A 21,045-nucleotide genomic window follows, 5' to 3' on the forward strand; every position below is an offset into this window, starting at 1 on the left:
CTTAGCTAGGTGTGGTGGTCCAAGCCTAGCCCTGGGCATGCTGATGCAGCAAGTTGTGGGGGGAGGGAGGGTGTATAGGATAGGCTGGACTGCAAAGCCGTACCCTGCCTCAACACAAACAGACACAAATGATTAGCAAAAAAGTATCATTCATGCACAGGCCTGGTCCCTGACATTTTCATCAGCCTTTCCCAGGTACTTGCTTCCATATAGAACACACACAAATAGCTCGCTAAATGATGGAATCTGATGTCACATTCAACTGGATGTTACTTCACAGAACAGTAGGCATGTAAGCACAAGAAACTAGGAAAAAAATAATTCATAAAACTATGGTAATAAAGACCAGTAGTTATTGAATCGAGAACTTCCCAGATATTTTTTGGTGAAAGCTACAACTTAAGTATTTTTGATGAAAAATGCAAATGCAGACTGATGATGATGATTTCTACTAAATTAAAAGAAAACAGACTAGGGTGTATGAAAGGGCCCATCAAATACTCTAAAACACCAGGCAAACACTTCTGAGATGTTTAATAGAGGGGGAGCCTAGCCTTCCTTCTGCCACTGGACTGGTTGGCTGTTTTCTAGGGAACACTGTGGGATGCCTCTCTCACTCACCCTGCCACAAACCTGTTGACTCTTGTAATTTGGGGCACAGCTTTCCTCTGCCTGGAGGAGCTAAATGGCCTGGATCCTCTGGCATCCAGCGGGACTGGAATTCTTTCTCACCTTTGCGCTCACATAGAAATGTTATCTTAATCTCAACTGACAAGTGTATCCTTAAACAACACTCAGAGGTATAAGGCCAGAGGAATGAATGCTTCAGGGAGAGCCACGAGAACAAAAGGGCAGGATCTGCACAGCAATTGCATTTAGAAACTGGAGCTTGTTGCCTACAATTTAGACACTAGATGGAAAAGACAAATTGTTCCCTTCTATTTTTCCCGGGAAGATTATAATGGATCATAATAGTGGCTTTTCACACCAAGTGCTGTTTTTCCATTTACACACACACACACACACACACACACACACACACACACACACACACACACACACACACATACACGTCTGATGCTGAAAAGGAAGGAAGATTACTCATTTCTCAGTCACACTGGTGGAAAATGTAAATCACAGTGATGGGGACAATTCATTTATTCCTCTACATGGAACTTACTGAACACCTGGTTTTGTTTTTAGGCAAAATACTGGGGTTTGGGAGGAGGGAAATAATTGTCAGAAAGAGCCTACTAGAAGGAATCTCAAATTGTCCTGAAAAAAATGAACTCCGAGAGCATCCCGCTAAGGGATAAGCAAGGACTTTAAGAGTGTTGGTAAGGAGATGATATGGAGGAGTTATTACAGAGTGAACTTTATAATACTCTGAAGCAATGTAGAAAACTGCCAGTGTAAGCAGATCTGTTTTTCTTGAAATCTCAGCATCCTAAACTCATACAAGTGCCTGAAGGAAAACAACATCTGAGCAGTTCATGGAGGGCGGAAATCAGATCTAAATTATTTTGGGTCGTGTCTTCATAATTAAACACATTATTGGTCTTCATGTGGTTCAGACACTATCTTGAAAGTTACTGTAATGGAAATAGAGTTTTTCCAGGTGTTTTGGAGGCAAGCAGGCTCAAAACCCAAATCCTTGTTTGGTTTAAGTTTCAGCTATCAAAATTATGGGAGAATATTTTTATGTTATTCTCTAAGAACATGTTTTTCTTCTTCCTTCTTTCTTCTTCCATTTTCTTTTTCTGTTTTACAGTGCCAGGCCTCTAACGAAGAGATGCTGTCATAAATAGTAGTGATCACAGTGTTCTATCTGTCCCCCAGGTTTCAGGACATTGCAAAGGAAATATGAAGTCACTTAGGCTTTTCCGAAATGCCTAAAGACATGTGGAAACAAGGACGTACAGTCAGGGGTTATTTGTGCTTAACACTGGAGGAAACCCAAGGCATGGGAGCAGGGAGGGATATGTTTTCAGCATCATTACTACTGTGTTTTTTTCCTTATAAAATACTGAGCTTAAAAACAATAATTCAGGTCAGGCAGTGATGAGGCATGCTTTTAATCCCAGCACTCAGAAGGCAAGTAGATCTCTGTGAGTTCAAGGCTAGCCTGGTCTACAGAGTGAGTTCCAGGAAAGGCTCCAAAGCTACACAGAGAAATCCTGTTTCAAAAACAACAACAACAACTACAGTAATAGTAATAATAATTCATAGAAATGTTTTTCAACCCTAGTAACAGAGTCTGTAGTTTTGAGCATTCTAGATAAGACTTCTATCACTGAGCTGTATCTCCAAGTAGTAGTAATATATTTAAATCATTTAAACCTCATTTTCTATTACTGGCTGTAGTTAGAGTTTTCCTGCCTGGCCCACAGTCAGGACAAATCTCTCTTACCCACCAGGCCCATAGACACTCAGACCCCAAACCAAGTAAACACACAGAAACTTATATTGTTTATGAACTATATGGCCATGGCAGGCTTCTTGTTATCTACTTCTTCTATCTTAAATTAACCCATTTCTGTTAGTCTATAAGTTGCCACGTGGCTGTGGCTTGCCAGTACCTTACATCTTCCTTGTCATGGTGGCGGCTGGCAGTATCTCTCCACCCAGCCTTCCACTTCCCACAATTCTCCTCCTCCTTGTCCTGCCTACCCTATCCTTCCTGCCTGGCTACTGGCTAATTAGCACTTTATTTATTTTAACCAATCAGAGCAACACATTTGACATACAGACCATCCCACAGCACTAGTCTTTAGGAATATTCCTTTGGAGTGGGGATTCTTGGTCACACAGTGAGAGGAATAGAATGATCAATGAAAACCAACCACATGGCTGAGGAGTTTAAGAGTCTTGCCATCAAGACCTGAGCGCCATCGCAAGAACCCACATGGCAGAAGGAAGGAAAGAACCAAGCTCTAAAAGTTGTCCACATGAATGCCCACATAACTATGTCCAACAATATACACATATACACATAAGTAAGTAAATAAATAAATAGTATGTAATAAAAAAGAATTTCTTAAATGACCCAGGAGAAGTCTAAATGTAAGGGAGAAGGTAAATGCATGTTCTTTGATATGAAGATGAGGACACATGGTTGCCGCAACTTGGGGTGGGAAGGATAATTAGAGGAGGATGCTGCAGCAGGTCTGATCTGGAGTCCACTGCACTTGCCCAGCTTCCCTCCTTCCATGTGTTCAGCTCGGGGCTTACAGAGTGGGACTCTGCTCGCTACAAATGCAGAACACTGAACTCCCTAAGTTTTGTGACAGCAGATCTCTGGGAATCAGCAGCTCAGAGAGGAAACTCATTCTTGAAATAGAGTGCAATGTCTCCTGGGAAATGGAAAGAAGCCTAGTCAATCGTATCATACTGAGCAGGTCCTTTTGCCAAATGTTGAGAACTGAGATGTAGGCGTTAGCTAATGATTTCTTCCCACACAACCATGCCACGCTCAGTCAGGTTAACAATGAATAACAAAGAAAACACATTTTTAGTTGAGAACTGGATAACATTTACTAACAAACAAGTGTAGTCGGACCAACTACTCTTGGAAACAAGGTTGTTGAAGGCACTCTGATATCAGTCAGTCTAAACTGACATTCCTGAAGGTGCCTGGGCTCCATGAGGTTGGAATCTAATGAGATGCTCCAAAGCCATGCGATGTTGTTACTGGACTAGTTATGTCTTCACCCCTACACAGCATCGGTCCCTATCCATGCTTACGTCCTATCGTGCAACTCAAGCACAAGAGACTTGGTGATTAAACTATTCTCATGTGGGCATTCTCGCGTGGATATCTGAAGTTTTATGAATACCTACTTAGGGTCCTTCCAATGTCCAGTGTAGTGAACAGGGCTGGAGAGATGGCTCAGTGGTTAAGAGCATCGACTGCTCTTCCAGAGGTCCTGAGTTCGATTCCCAGCAACCACATGGTGGCTCACAACCACTTGCAATTAGATCCCAGTACTCACTAAGAAGAGTGAATGGAGATACACTAAGATGCCATGATTGCTTTGTCATATGATTAGCATGATCTCCATCTTCATTTTGTTAATATATGTCTCATTCAGTTACTTCTCTCCAGGTCCAATTCAATGCCACTTTAAAACACACCAGTGGATGACAAAATTCAACTCAGCAGTTCTACATAGCATTTTAAAATGAAGTAGACCAGGAGAGACTACACAATATCAAAGTATACCAAGCTTGTCCTCCAGTGTTAGGTAGGTATACATCTGTTGAGTTATAATGTAAAATATATCTTCTGCTGTGGGCCATACTCAGAGATTCACACATCACTATAAGATAGAACCAGATGATATTTAAACCTTTTGCACAATCTGAAACAGAATAGGTGTTAGCATTTGTAATTAGTGTTTGCAGGCCGTGGAGTACAAGTGTTCTCAGCTGGTGCTTGGAAGAGAACTGTAATTATTGATTATCTTTCCTGGAAGTCTTTATGTTTCACTTTTTCCCTTCTCTCCTGATACTGGTTTTATAAATCAGAAAGTACTCACTGCTATGGCATATATTCCTGTGCCCTTCATATTAGTTTTTTTTTAATCATTTCCAGTATACATTACCACAAATTTGGTAGTATTTTAAACCAAAAATTATTGTTGTATTGTCTTAACATCTGTAGAGTAGATGTCTGACATAAGCTTGTTGGCCTAAAATCAACATTTCTGATGGTCTGCTTTCTCCATTTTCCAGCTTTTAGGGGCCCCTGGTGTCTATCAGCTCAAGGCTCTTTGTTTATCTCCATATTTAACAGTGTAGCATTCTACCCTTTACTTTAGTGGTCAACCTTCTTACTGATTCTAGCACCTCTATCTCTCTCTTAAAGTACCTGTGGGATTAAACTGGGCCTGTGAAGATATCCAGTATAATTCCCAATCTGAAAGTCCTATTGAATCTTATCTGAGAGATCCTTTTGACTACCTAATAGTAGCATGTTACAAGGGTAAAGCTTGACTATTTTTTTTTGTGTGTGTGGGGGGGAATCTCTCTGCCTAATGTACCCATATTGTATAGGAACTGGCTTACCCAGAGAGAATGTTCACAGCATTTGGATAATCTTTTTTTTTTTTTTCTACTTCCCCTTTAGAGGTGGTTATCCAGGTAATATGCCATAAACCTATATTCTGATTTCATGTGATTTTGTCTATGTGGACCAGTAAAGTCACCTCACCCCCTGGAATTTTTACACCTTGCTTTGGAGAATTTGATGGGATTTGTATAACATCTCTAATTTTCACATTAAAAATTTTAAGTGGTCTAATTTCAGTATCTATGCTGTTTGTATATCACATGCTAGGTAAGGGCTCTGATGAGTTAGCATTAAAGAAAAGGAGTGGAGGAAGAAGAGCAGGTAGAAAGCACAGAGTCCCCAGTCCTCACGTGTAGTTGACAGTATACAAAGATGTAAGTTTGTTAAAAGCATTTGGGAAAGAACATGTCAAAGTCACTGTGAAGGAAAGTCATCCAGAAGAAGGGCTCAATGGTACAGAATGTTCTACAGGACCCAGTCTGTTTTAGTGTAAATGCCATCACTTACTTCTAACACTCTTGATTCACTGACTGGCATTTTTACTGTTTTTGTTCACCTTTCTATTTTCTATGGGACTTTCATGCTGCCAATCATTTTTTTGTTTTTTATAGATGATGGAATTTATCAGCAATATAGGTCCTTGGAATTATGGTCTATTTCTTAAAAATTTTTATGGTCTCTGTAAAAAGAAAATGTACTCTGCATAATAAAGTTAAAAATCAAGCATTTATCATGTCTTATGACTTCACATATGTTAAATTTCTCTTGCAAATTGACTTCTTTACCCTTCTCTAGTCTAGTTCTCATTTTAATGATTTTAATGTAAAATCACTGGTTGTATTTGATATATCGCATGCCTTAAATTTAACCTTAATACCTTCAATGGGCTTTTAAATTTACTTCTTTTGAATAATTCCATTTATGAGTTCATACTTTCTCTTCAAAACATAATTCATTTTTCATTAGCAATTTGACAGGATTTGGTTGTTAACTTGTCTATTTATTTCAGTTGGAATGTACTTTTTTGCTGGTAGCAATCACTATTTATTGAGGCAAGATGCAGAAGCATTCACTACCACAGTCATAGGCAAGAACACAAGCACCCATGAAACTCTGCCAATTAAGAATGGAAAATATTGTTTTGCAATACCCTGGATGTTATTCTTTCAAACACTCTTACAGGTAAAAGCCTCTTTTTTTATCCTTTAAAATGTAATGCATCTTAGTCTAATAAAACTGTTATAAAAAATTCTTTACTAAGCCAGGCGGTAGTGGCCTTTAATCCCAGCACTTGGGAGGCAGAGGCAGGCGGATCTCTGTGAGTTCAAAGCCAGCCTGGTTGACAAAGCGAGTTCCAGGAAAGATGCAAAGCTACACAGAGAAACCCTGTCTTGAAAAACAAACAAAACAAAACAAAAAAATCTTTACTGGCTAATTTACAAATAACCCAAAGTTGCTGATTGAATTTATAGACCCAAGGCCAAGGTGCCTGCAGAGCCTGGGTCTTAAGAGAAACTTCCTTCTTGCAAGGGACTATTTTCTTGTAGACTCCTCTATTGTGTAGCTATTTCTTTAGCATTGAAACACACTCTTGGAGGGAAAAGGAGGTTTGTAAAACTCAGAAAACTAATGAAGCATAACGGTGCAGGGAGCTCAGAAATTGATCATATTCACATGGCCCTCCACCAAGCAGACAATTGCTGTGGAGTAAAACTGCTTTTCAGTGGAGCTGACTGTGCGTCGAGTGGGTAGCTCCAGGGAGACCTTTTGCAAGTGTCACTCATGATACAGTTGACTTTTTTTTTTAACATGCATGTTAATGATACACAATGAAATGATGGGTATAATTATGAATATTTCATATTTAATTTATTTTTATCACATTCACCCTCCATTATCTATCACCCTCAATTGCCTGACTTCCACTCCCATTAATCTCTTCCTCCTCCCAACCCATCCTTTCCTTGTATTTTCATGAGCTTTTCCTGATGACTCAGAATTTCATTAGATTTATTTACTTATTTAAATGAGATTGGGTGTGGAGCTATTTACTGGATCATGTGCAACTTACCAACAGTTATACCACTGAAGAACATGTCTTGCTCTCCTCCAGCAACCATTAAGTGCCAATATCCCCTCAGAGAGAGTGGAGCCTCCCTGAACCCCTCCTTCAGTCGCGATAGAATGTTGATAAATCCAATCTTGTGCCAAGCTTATGAAGGTCATCACAGCTACTGTGAGTTCAGGAGCGCAGCAGCTACGCAATCTCCAGAAGACAGTATTTTTGCCACACTCCATCCCTTTAGTTAGTTCTTACATTCTTTCTGCCTTCTCTTCTGCAAAAAAAAACTGGTAGGGAGAGAAACAAAAAATATCAACAGTCTTATTCAGCGGTGGACCCTTTGTAGCACACTACCAACCTTCCAGGCAAGATGTAGCCACTGTGATGTAATGGTATGACTGTTATGGGGTAGCCAACTGCTTTCTGCTTGGATTCGAGTCCATTCTGATGAGAACAAGAGACAGAAAGTGGCTGTAGGACAGACGACCCCCCCCCCCCCAACAGCAGGTCTTAGTCACTGCTTTATTGCTTTGAAGAGACACAATGACAAAGCAACTATTATAAGAGAAAGCATTTATTGGGGGCTGGCTTACAGTTTCAGAGGTTGAGTCCATTATCATCATGGTGGGGGAACATGGCGGTATTCAGGAAGGTGCTAGAGCCGTATCTCAGAGCTACTCCTGATCTACAGGCAAAGAGATTCAGGCTTGGTATGAACTTCTGAAACCTCAAAGCCCACCTTCCGTGACATATTTACTCCAACAAAGACACAGCTCTTAATCCCTCCAATCCTTCCACATAATGCCATTCCCTGACTACTAAAGATTCAAATATATGTGCCTATGCAGGCTATTCTTATTCAAGTCATTACACAGCAGTTCTGAGAATGTCCTGCTAGAGAGCACAGGAGAATTCTGGTTTCTATTTTTGGTATCTCCTAAATTAGCACTTCTGCCTAAAGGCTATACCTGACTATGTGACAGAAAATGAGAGGAGGCACCCGGACGGACACATGGCTCAGTCAACTGGAGTAACCAACTTACCTCCTGATACCTACCTCAGGTTACTCTCAGCCAGTCATTCTTTGAGAAATCCCCAGACTCACAGCTCAGGAATATCTGACTCCTCCTGCTATGTAGGAGCTTTGCCTTCTACTCTCTCTTAAGCACCATGTTTAAAAGAAAAATCTTTCTAAACTCACCTTTTGTCACCCATGCATTTCATTATTTGAGTTTGGGAGATAAGAATCTGAAAGCCTTTGACAGGGAAGACTTTGATATCCATTATGCTTCCTAGACTCTAGCTCACAGAGTTAAGGTCATCCCAGAGCCAAGAAATGCTCTGTTGATCTGAAAAATCACCCTACATTCCTGGATTCATAAAGAAGGAATCGAGGAAGCTTTTACTGTCCCTTTGTTAAATGAATGTGTTGTGTTCATTAAATTTTCTTCTAAATGTTTGTGTTTACAGATTAGTGCTACTTTAAGCTTTGGTTGGAAAAGCTTCAGTTACTGCAGAAGCATATTCCTGGACAGAGTGCTAAGCATAAGTGATTCTTGAATGCTCAACCCTAAGGAGGAGATCTATATCAACCTCACCTCCATCCATATGCTCCAGGGGTATTCTGGCACAACAATTTTTAATAATATAGCTGCTTCTGAGTCTCCATGCTCTCTAAGTAACCCTTTGTTTGTTCTCCTGCAAGTGACCCCAGTGAACCTAATGGTTCATCAAGCTAGATTTGGTAACCTGTCCATAGTAAGTAGACATTTGTCCACATCTCCTTACGAAAAGTCATGCAACAGTATTTCACATCAGCTAAAATATTTTCAGAGCACACATGTACCTTTTGAAAGCAAATGTTGAAGTCACCAGGTAGTAATTTTGAATATTTATTATTGATCAAAACATTTAAAAGTTGTAAATGTCTCCATTAGACTTATCTATAAAAGGTTGAGTCCCTAGAAGGAAGCACTATTTTGGAGGAGGGTCTCAAGATGTTAAGATGTGAGAATATACTACCCCCCAAAAGTAGATCACTGTGCACATGTACTGAGAGGTATCTTGTTTCTGGCTTCTTCCTGTCTTTCTTCTTCCTAACCATAACATGGAGAAGAAATTCCCCTAGTACATACCCTCAGCCATCATGCTATTCTTCAGGGGCACCTAGTTCTAAACACCCATGGACTCACTCTCTGACCCCAGAAGCCAAAATAAGTCCTGCCTCCTTCAAGTTCTTCATGTCGGGTGCTTTGTTTACTGCAAGGAAATATAATGATCAATTTTCATCTACTTAGCATATACTAAAAGTCAAATGGAAAAGAGAAATGACTAAAGGCAGAGGCTGAGAGGCAGAGGAGAGGGCTTAGCGTGGTATAACACTTTCTATGGCCGTCACACCCATGCATGCAACACGCTGAGTCAGTGTATAATGAGAATGAAATTCATTAGTCCAGAAGACTTCACTGCCTTTTTTGACTAATATCTAGAATACAAATATCTAGTTAAGTTACCCGTGCCCGAGTACAGAACTGACTATCCATTCTCTGGCTTAGCTTGATGCAGGTGTTCCATGCTTGCCCTCAGTGCCTATGCTATCAGAGCCAAGATTCCCTTCTCTCCTAACCCCCACCTACAGCAGAGACTCGGTGCTGTACTGAGTCATTTTCCCAAGGTTGCTTCTTCCTCCACACTAGGATTTACTTCCTTTTGGATTTGTTCAAGGCTGTCAGCACAGTGGGAAACAGAAAAAAACATCTAATGTAATGGCCATTACCTGAATACTTGTTTTCTCTGTTCATGTTCAAGACCATTAGCACAAATAAAAGTGGCCTGGGACAGATGCAAACTGTTCTCAAATTAAGATTCCATGATAGACCTGAGGTGAAGATCTTATTTACTTTGGACGCCAGAGGGAAACTTCAGCAGGGAAATGACTAGAGTGGGTCAGATGAGGGAAGACAGCCTGAACGAAGGCCATGGGCATGACAGAATTAGGAATGAGAGCAAGTGCCCAGATCTGAGAAAGATTCGCCTGCAGCCTTGTTCATTATTTAAAAAGAAGGTGTTGGGAAGGGAGCAGGTAAAAGTGAGGCATCCATTCCAGAAAACAATAGAGAATGGCCACATTTCAGTTGTTAAAACCCGGAATAGAATATATTTACAAGCAAACTAAAAACCAAGTACACGTGAAAGCTAGAATAATTGGAGCAAAATTGTTAATTGAGAAGCAAGCTCTGTTATTCCCCTCAGGCTGTCACAGAGAGAACAGCACTGCTTGTAACCCAAGGAAACTGAGAAATCAATGACTAATCTTGCTCATGACTTGTGGTAATTATCAGCACGAAGCATGGGATGGGGTAACTTAATATTTATTATTCATGGATCAGACCTGTCTGTCCACCATTTTTAGCTACTGACATAGCTGACAAAGTAAACAGTATATTGTAAAACATGTATATGGTTCATATTTGGGGGTTAGCAACTTATTCTTTTAATGACACTTAAAAGGACTTTCTGAGAAAATGTAAAAGAGACTTTTGAATTAAATATGATAAAAAACGTTGAAAAGGATATGTCCTGCTTTAGCCAATGACTAACTAATACTTTTCTGAGTTCGAAAACAGCAATAACAAAAATGAATTCTATTAATAACAGTCCAGCTACATTATCTTCATCAAGGAGACCAAGACAGTGTTTAAAATACAGTAGACAGAAACCAAGTAAACATCTGTAAGACCCAGAGCTCATGATTTAGAAATACACCTTCAATGTAGACAATATATTTTGCTTTTCTTCCATCACAGCTTTATTAGATTTGTTTGTTTGTTTGTTTATTTATTTAGCGCATGTGTGTGTGTGTGTGTGTGTGTGTGCACGTGCGCGACTATAATCCTTGCTTGATAATTGTTTTGTTATATGTAATTTTACTATGTAAAAGTTAAAACCTTCCTTAAAAAAGAAAAGAAAAGGGGAAGTGCTGTGGATATCGCTCTCTGTAAATAAAGTTCTGATTGGCCAGTGGCCAGGCAGGAAGTATAGGCGGGACAAGAGAGAAGAGAATTGGGGAAGTAGAAGACTGGAGAGAGAGAGAGACACTGCCAGCCACCGCCATGACAAGATGTAAGGTACAGGTAAGCCACGAACCAAGTGGCAAAGTATAGACTAACAGAAATGGGTTAATTTAAGATAGAAGAACTACATAACAAGAAACCTGCCACGGCCATACAGTTTGTAAACAATGTAAGTTTCTGTGTGTTTACTTGGTTGGGTCTGAGCGTCTATGGGCCTGGCGGGTGAGAGAGATTTGTCCTGACTGTGGGCCAGGCAGGAAAACTCTAACTACAAATGGCGTGTGTGCCAGCAGCAGCATACATAGACACTCTGAGGCCTCCTTGTTTCATGTGATTGAAGACCAGATTTTCTGTCAGGTACATTTATTTACCTACAGAGCCATCTCTCTGGCCCATATAAATGTATTTTATAGTTTGATACATTTTATAACCCAGGAAAAATATGTTTTAAAGGAGGTAGAGGCAGGAGGATCTCTATGAGTTCGAGGCCAGTCTGGTGTACAGAGCGAGTTCTAGGAGAGCCAAGACTACGCAGGGAAACTCTGAAAGAATCAAAATAAATACATAAATCTATTGGCATAGCACTGATAATTCTACAGGTAAATTCTATAAGAAAACGATTCCAATGTCATTCAAGTAGAATTCAAAATAAGTGTTGTTTTTGTTTTTTGTTCGCCCCCCCCCCCCAAATGGGGTTTCTTTGTGTAACAGCTCTGGTTGTTCTAGAACTCACTTTGTTTACCAGGCTGTCCTTGAACTCATGGAGATCCATCTGCTTCTGCCTCCCAAGTGCTGGGATTAAAGTCATGCACCACCGCCACCCAGCCTGGAGTTATTTTTCTTTTTTACTACTGTATATGTAAAGGTTAATGAGTTCTGTAGAAGAGATTAAAGAATATTTTCTGATGAAAACTTGTTCCTTACATCACTAGTGTTTGTACTGAGTGAGCGTTGTAACTAATCTTTCAATAGTTCTCTCATTACACTGTACACTTATTGATAGCTGTTTTTCCCCCTTAGAGTAGTAGCTCATAGAAGACCCAAACAGCCATTTTTAATGGCTCTCTTTAGTTCTTTACACTGTACATGGTCATGACAGATACTCAATATATTATTAATTGATTTGTAATTGTAAAATGACCATTCCCCAGATATTTAACTTAATTAAAAATCATCGACTCTATGAAGTATCATATAACACTCTCACCTTTATAAATGCCTGTTTGGAATTTATATGTTTGAGACTCTGATTCATAAGCGCTATGAGAGTCTATAAACCAAAGAATAGCCCCCAAAGAACCTTTTCTCTGTGAAGTACGTTACAAATCAATGGCTTTCCTATATAGTGGAGATATTATCTCAACCAGATAATGTTATGGGAAGTCCTGGATTTTAACAGTGCCATAACAAAGCACAGAGAAGTGTGGATCTTTTCTTTTTCTTAGGCATGCATATTCTACTTGGTGGGTTGCTAAGATACACCAAACTTAAAAGTACAGAAATGTAATTTGACTCTTTAAAAATAGGCAAGGCGGCTTTCTTGCATCTGACAGAATTAGTCCCTAGGGATGCATACAGTTGTGGCACAATCATTTATATTAGTTACTTTCTGTTCTTAATCAAATAGTATTTTGTAAAGGTTTTAATTTTACATTTTGATACTGAAATAAGCAAATTTACTTGCAAAACTTAAATGCTCACCTCTGGATTTTGACCTCCTCACCCTTCACTTAGGTCATCTGTGGAGAGAAGCCCAGATGAGCTCCCGTCAAAGCCACAGTGGCCGATTTGTGGTCTCTTCCATTCCTTTCCAGCCCAACCCCCAGCACCAGACCAAGCAAGGTGACACCACCAAGCTAAAATCAATTTTATTTTCAATTGAAGTTGTGATTAAATTGTGTGAGACTTACCATACTGAACTCTCAAGTTACAAAAATGTCTTTGACAATTGTTTCTACTCTAGTTGACCAAAATAACAGGCATAGATATATTTCAAAGGTTAAAATATTTCTCTTGTGGAACCTGACCTCAGAACCTAGTACCTCTTTGGTAATTTTCAATGTTTCAATGCTGTATAGAATTTCTATACATCATGAGGCTGGCCATCAGTCTCACAATTTTTCCTTGGTGACAACTGATAGATAGTTGTTTGCTTGCTTCTAGGGATTCCTGGTCTTGTGGGGTGGGGGCCCCAAACAGCTTGACTACATAGTTGCTATGACAGGCCTGGAGGCCCAGACACAGCTTCTGGCAGACCCTACCCAGTGGGGCCTGCATCTAAGGGTAAATACCTGAGGCCCAGACACAGCTTCTGGCAGGCAACACCTGGACCCAGGAAGAGCCATGAGCTGACCCCACCCAGTGGGGCCTGCATTTAAGAGGAAATACCTGACATTCCAAGCATTCCTTATACCCCCCAGAGGAATGTCAGCCAATCAGGGTCCTGAACCCTGAAGATACCCTCACCTCAACCTCTGCTATGTTAAAAACCCCACCCCAACTGAGCTCAGGGCTCTCTGCTCTCACCACTACCTTGGACAGACAGAGATACCAAGCCCTGGAGCTTGAAGACAATAAAGGCTCTTTGCTTTTACATACGGGATTCAGTCTCCATGGTGGTCTTTTGGGTTCCCTTTAATCTGGGCATAACGGTCTATGTAGAAGGCATGAAAAGATATAATTAGGAAAAATTATCTCTATAAGTTAGAAATATATGTCTATAGATAGATAGATAATACATGAGAGACAATAGATAGATGGATAGATAGATAGATAGATAGATAGATAGATAGATAGATAGATAGATACGTAGATAGTAGATGATAGATTGGTTGACTACTTTAAGATCACTTTTTACCTGAAAATGATGTATCAACCTCTTCTAACTCTCTCCTACTCCCTAAATTTGTTCCTATTTTTGTTCTCACAAACTTGCATATTCTCTTTCGTTCCTCTTACATCACTACTTAATCCTTCATAGGTTTTTATTTCTCTTTCACAGAGGCTTTCATTTTATCAATTGCAGAATTCCACCTTTTCCTCTCTCTTCTTCACTACCCTACTCAGTCTATGCAAATTTATTCATCACCTCAATTACCACTTTCAAAACATTTCTCATGCCTTTATGAATTCAAATCTCTGAAGGTATTTTCAAAGGTGACATTCAGAAAACCAGTCATTTTCTAGTGCTCCAGAATTGCCCTCTGCTTCTGCTCCATAGCTGCAATTCTGACAGCAACAGAAGCTGAGAGAAGTGGAATTTTAGGATAGTAAAGTCTTCACACTCCACATGAAGGAATAGAATCCTACTCTAGACTACGATAATGTGAAAGACACAGGCTGTAAGTACCAAGTGCTTTGCAACCGCAAGGATGCTGCAAAAACAGCTTGTCTTCAAACAGACATCGCAGGAGCTTTGCGGCAGCCTGAGTGAGCCAGATCATTTGATACAAGCAAGAAGCTTTTAGTATTGAGAAACTAGGTTTACCTGACTCTGCAATGAATAAAAAGGATGACACTTAATAAGAATGGGTACAAATGATAATAACAGAGACTGTGAACTTCGTGGAGTGGGGGCTACTTCCTTAAGACTAAGAAAAACTTCTGGTTTTGTTCACTTTCCTTTTCTTACACTTATAAAAATTGTCTCTCTGTCTAAGTCTCTCTGTATCTCTCTGCCTTCTCCATCTCTGTTTCTCTCAGTCTCTCTGTGTGTGTGTGTGTGTGTGTGTGTGTGTGTGTGTGTGTGTGCCAAGAGGCAGAAGTTGGTTGTCTCCTGAGGTTCTAACTCAGGTCTTTAGGATTGACTACAGTGCCTTTATGTACTGAGTCATCCTGCTGGCCCCTCTTTGTTGAGGTGGGTGTTAGTTTCTCAGCCAGGCTATCCTTAATCTCCTTGGCCAAAGTGATCCTCTTTCCTCAGCTTCCTGAGTAGCTAGAATGGGAGACATAACCACTCTGTCCAACTGTGAGATTTAATTTACAGTGGTTATTACCTTTTTTCCCTTTCTTAAACCAACTAGATTTTTTTTTATAAGATGGGTCTTTATTTCTGGCTGTAGTCTTTTACCATGCACAAATATTCACTGCCCCTAGCTATTCTTCTGTATACATATCACACTAAATGTAGGCTAAATGATACTATTGCTTCACTAAAATTTGATACATCTCTTGATATTTCCTTTCTTTTTCCTCTCTCTCTCTCTCTCTCTCTCTCTCTCTCTCTCTCTCCCTTCCTCCCTCCCTTTCTTCCTTCTTTCCTTTCTCTCTTGAATTTTGAGACAGGATCTCTTGTAAGCCAGGGTATCAGTATGGACTATGGACTTGAACTCCCTGTTTACAGGGCTGATTTGAACTCTTTCCCCTCCTGCCCCCACCATCCTTCTGTCTGCCTTTGTTTTTTAAAGAAAGATCTCTCACTGGCATGGAACTTGCTAAATGTGCTAATCTAGGCTGGCTGGACATAGAACCCTAGGGATCTACCTGAGTCTTCTGCCCCAGCACTGGTATTACAAGTATGCATCACCATTCTTGGCTCTGTTATGTAGGTTATGGAGAGGGACTTCAAGACCTCATGGTTACATGCTAGCACTTTGCCAACTAAGTTATCTTCCTGGATTTAGTTTTAAAAATATCGTCGTCATCATCATCATCATCATCACCATTGTCCTCATCATCATCGTGTGTATTGATGGGGGATAGGGCATGTGAATGGAAATCAGAGGGCAATACATGTGGGTTCACATTCCCTGGAGGACTCAGGTCACACCAGGTTTATTCATCAAGTTTTTTCCTGCCTGAACTTCTCCATAGCAGTATTTTTGTCTTTCAGTACGTATTGATAATGAGCAGCTTCAGAAAGGAGAAATAATCTTAGCTGTTTCAAATCTTCAAGGGCCGTTCCTCCCTTGCAGTACTCTACATTCAAGAGGCTGTAGCAAAAATAGCATTTATTTACAACTCTTGTGCTTTACTGCGTTCTGAGTACTGCTGGAAGTGAATAGCCCTTAAAGACATACTTTAATGTAATCTTTCCAGGTATCTGGAAATCGACAATTCTGTACATTATGGATGCTGCTGTCTTGGTTTTTCTTCAGTCATCAATCAATCATTCTCATTTTACTCTGGGCAAAACAACTACTGTCAAAATTAATTCCACAAGTTTAAATGTAGATCTTCTGAAATGTAACAGAAATAAAACACAATGTTTTTGGAGCAGAAATCTCAGGACCCACTTATACAGATCTTCTTGGATTGATAATGTCCCAGGTTTCCCTTACAGGTTTTTGGAGACATCAACTGACTGTTTTGACGCATTCATACAATATACTTAACATAGTTTTGTTCCCACTGAATTAGAAAACTCAAACATCTGGCCAAGGAAAATTATACATGGATTCTTGGGTGTATTACTTATTTTCTTCTTCTAAGTTGTCCAGAATTTTCTCACTAGTGGTCAATTTTTTAGTTAGCTGTCCTTGGTGACATTTTATGGCCAGAAGCTGCTGTGGGATGCTGGTCACACAGCTGCCACTCCATTTGGAGAACTTCATTTCCTCTGTGAGGTAGTTTGCTATTATTTGCCTGTGTGGTATGAGCGTTTCTAATCATCCTAGTGTAGGGAAACTGCTCTTCCCCCCCCATTATTAGATCCTGCTCTTAGGTCATGTGAAAGCATGGACTCTTTGCCATAGTTCCCTTAGAAAGCCTGGTGATCCAGCTTCCATTTGTCTTACACATTTTCATAGCATTTTACCTCCTGAAGACTTAGAAGTATTCTAAAGAACAAATCACAAAACAAATGGAGTATTATTACCTCAGCATGTACTAGTTATGGAGATAAATATGGGGATTATTACTGTTTTTGTTTTAAGCCTAAAGCAGTGGTTCTCAACCTGTCGATTGCAACCCCTTTGGGGTCAAATTACCCTTTTACTGGGGTCGCAAATCAGATACCCCGCATGTCAGATATTTACATTATGGTTCATGACAGTAGCAAATTACAGCTAGGAAATAGCAATGAAAATGTTATGGTTGAGGGTCACCACAACATGAGAAATTGTTTTAAAAGGTCGCAGCATTAGGAAGGTTGAGAACCATTGTTCTAAAGGAAGGCATTGGGTAAGGTTACTCTCCAATAATCTATACATAAATAGCCTACAGTTTAGGATCAACTTCATTGATGTGTATGTCTTTACATCTGAGACAAAGTTACTTTCCCTTACTCTTTATGATGCAGTGATTAGTCACATCTGATTATTCTTTTTGACATTTCAGTAGAGCAGAGGACATGTTGAGAAAGATCTTCCTCTGTGTGATCACACTGCTAAAAAGTGCACTCATGCAATTCGTGCATGTAAGTAAATTGGTTGTAACAACTCTAGATTTGGTCCCGGGTTTTGGCACCAACAATCTAAGAAAATTTGTTGCAATAACTCTGGGGAAAGGGGTCCTGACTACCTGGGGAGTCAGGCAACTCCTTGAGCTGCTCTGATGGCTGAAGCTGCAAGGAGAGAGTTCAGCCCTGGAGGGCGAGGGATCCAGGACACCTTGAGCTGCTCAGAACAACAGCTCTGCCCTGAAGGTGTCCCGGACACCTGGAACTGTTTAGCACAGCTCCCATGGCTGGAACTGTAAAGAAGTAGCCCAAGCCTGGAAGGGAAATTTTTCTGACTTCTGGGAAAAGTCAGACCTGGAATTGCTTCAGGAGGGAAGGGTATCCTGACTGTTCTGGAAAGTCAGGGTATACCTGGTGTGATGGGGAATGGTCTCCCCACAGGATATAGCAATCCTTCTCCTCTCCTGGAGAGCCACTACAGCTGAGCTTTGCTCAGCCTCCACTTAAGGGGGCTTCCTAGCAGAGCTCTGCTTCTCCTGCCTAAGATGTTGCTTCCTTTGCTTCACTCTGCAAAAGGGGAAACCCCTGCAGAAATGTCGCAATCTCCACTGGCTCCCGAGAAAAGTGTTACTTCTTCAGCTTTCTCTTGCTCTGTCCACTGAGGGATGTCTCAGCAAAGATCTTCTGTTCAGCTCCTCCTTGCTCTGCTCTTCCAGCTTTCCCTTGTTTTGTCCACTGAGGGACGTCTCAGCAAGGATCCTCTCTATGCCAGTGAATGAAGATCTTCATACCAAAACTCTTTTGGGAAAGAGATATATTTGAGAAGGAGGAATCCAGGAGAGTAGCTGCCTCTATAGGGTGCAAAGAACAGCCTTTTTTTAACTGACCAGGCAGGGCAGTTTACACAGGATGTCTTGGGGGTGGAGTCAACCAGTAGTTGACTTGGCCCAGAGTTCTACTTTCCTGCTCTGTGATTGGTTGGTTTCACAAGTCAGTTGGCTAGGGGGCAGAGATGGCTCTGATCTGACTGAGCCAAACTGTGTTTTATTATGCCCTGATCTGAGCCATCTTTCCCTAGTTCTGGGCTCCAGGGTCAGGGTGGGTTTCTTTAGCCAGCCCCTTTCCCCTACAGTGCATCTCTTGCAAACATCCAAAAAGGTAAATGGTATTGTTAACCAACTTTGTAGGTGTATAAATGCAAATAACTTTCCCACACAGCGTCTACTTGGTGATCGAGAATGAAAACAGAGAGTTTTGCAACTGAACTTGCACCCTGCAATCTCAACTGGTGTTAGATGGCTCCTCATAATAAACCCTATACAGTCAATAACATCTAAGTCCAAACAAAGCCGAGAAACATGTTAGAGAGCTATGTCTTGAAGTAAACAGACTATATGCATCAAACTGTTTTTACATCTTCATACATGTTTTATCTCTTATCCTACATTAAATTGATGCAACTAATGAAGAACTGAGACTGCAAAGCCTTTTAATGAAATAGTCAATAGCAGGCATACGTATGTCCTAGCATTCCTAATTTATAAGGAAGGATGAGGTTATCTTGCTAATGCATCTTTGCCTGATTTCACCTGGGTATTTTCAGACTTGGAATAGAGTCCTACTTGATTCTTCTGTTGGCTGCAGATCAGAGATATTACTTAGAGTCTATGCATGTAAAAACCTGTTCTCCGTGTACAACTTGAAGAGTCCTGGAAAACAGGAAAAGCACACTTAGGGTGAGCATGCCAGGCTGGTCATTGGTGTAGTTTGTAAGCATCGTATATGGGAGGGCTGCTGGTTGCTTCTCTCCTTCAGAAAGCTATCTCTGGAGAGGAGGCTTTAAGGTCAGTTTTTAGCTCAGAGGCCAACTGTGTCCTGTGTCTGAAGTACATGATGTAATCAGCAACAGGGACTTACTTCCACCTCTGCAGGGTAACAAAGGGCGCTAGCAATAGCTTCTATGTTTTCTGAGTCTCCTGAACAGCTCTGACCAACACTCAAAAGAAAGAATCTCATTCCTAGTTTGATGGGTTTTGCTTTAGGTTCTTGGCTCTTGGAAGGAGCATGGTCAGCCCACATGGGAAATTTTTATTTGGATTGTATAGGTATATTTATATACCAACTTATGTGTATTATAGGTATTTTTAGATAGTGAATAGGATGATCTATTTTTATATAGGATGATGTATAACTTTTCAAGGCATGCTTATTATTTTTTGACCCTCTTCCTTTCTTTACTGCTCAACAAGAGGGGAACATAACTAGTACTAGAAACCTTGCCAGTTACCCAGGGCTAGTATAGCCATGGGTCTTGGAGGGAAACCTATAACAGCCACTTTACTAAACCAGCATAACCCTTAGCTACGTTCTAAACATCTGTCCTTATACCCACAGATTAGTGTAGTCCTCACCCTTCATCGAGGAAACTTCTCTTGTAACAGAGATCATTTTAGAACTCCCCCCACACACACACACCACTCACCACACACACCACACACACAAATGTGCAAACACAGCTAAAGACTTACCTACACCAATTTGAACTTTAAATGCATTGGTACTGAAGGCTGACAACTCATGTCCTGTTCCAGGTCTCAAGAAGGGTGTGAGCAAGAAATGTAATACTGTGTCACCACACAGGCTTGCTCAAACTTAATGCTTGTTTACACTCTTTTTAGACTGCAGACTTCCCAGAGTTCCAAAGAGCTTTCCGTGTGAACAGCTTGGGAATTGCATTTCTCCTGGAAATCTCTGGTCTCCTCTGTGTAGAACCTGCCCAAAGAGAGAGTGAAACGGTATCCTTTTTATACAGAGAATGGTAGAATCAGTTAACTCACTTAAAAGCATAATTAGCTGGCAGGGGAAATACCATGATCACAGAGGTGGTTTTTCCTATGTGACGTTTAACCACGACACTTTGGGATTTCCCCAAAGGCAGGAAACTCCACCCATAATTTGTGGTGATGAAGGAGTGCATTTATGACCTCCTCTGACAATTTTGTTTCAAATACGTCTTAAGAGTTAGATTTGAGGCCTTTGCGTGGAATTATGTCCCAATGTTTGTACCAGAAAAGATATTTGGCTGGTTTTTACACTTCCTATAAGGGCTACTAAGCCGGGGTTACAACTCAATGTAACGGTGTTTGCCTAACATGTGAAAGACCTTTGGTTCCATTCCCAGCACATCCAGACAAAAGATATAAATAAAAGGAAAAAATGTGCTATGGGAATTATTTGGTTATTTCCAAAATGTTTTCAAGATCTTGCTCAAAATATAATTCAGTAGTATTTACAAAGATTGACAGACATAGAAAGTTCACAGACCCTTACTCCTGATCAGGAATCAAAAATAAGCTATTTCTCAATATCTTCACCAAAAGTCATTATTCATGCCCCACACTGAGCCTTTCCCTTCGATATAAGCTCTTTGTGAGATACATAGGTACATCTTAAATTGTCATCCATGACAGATGTGATGACGGTAATTTCAATATACTCTCCC

The 21,045-nt window shown here is 40.4% G+C and overlaps 1 pseudogene; it reads left to right on the top strand.

Moving 5' to 3' along the window:
• Positions 1–20,388: 20,388 nt before the first annotated feature.
• LOC118594351 lies at positions 20,389–20,535 on the top strand (annotated as a pseudogene).
• The last annotated feature ends 510 nt before the right edge of the window (positions 20,536–21,045 follow it).

The sequence above is a fragment of the Onychomys torridus genome, chromosome 12, assembly GCF_903995425.1.
Source record: "Onychomys torridus chromosome 12, mOncTor1.1, whole genome shotgun sequence".
NCBI lineage: Eukaryota > Metazoa > Chordata > Mammalia > Rodentia > Cricetidae > Onychomys > Onychomys torridus.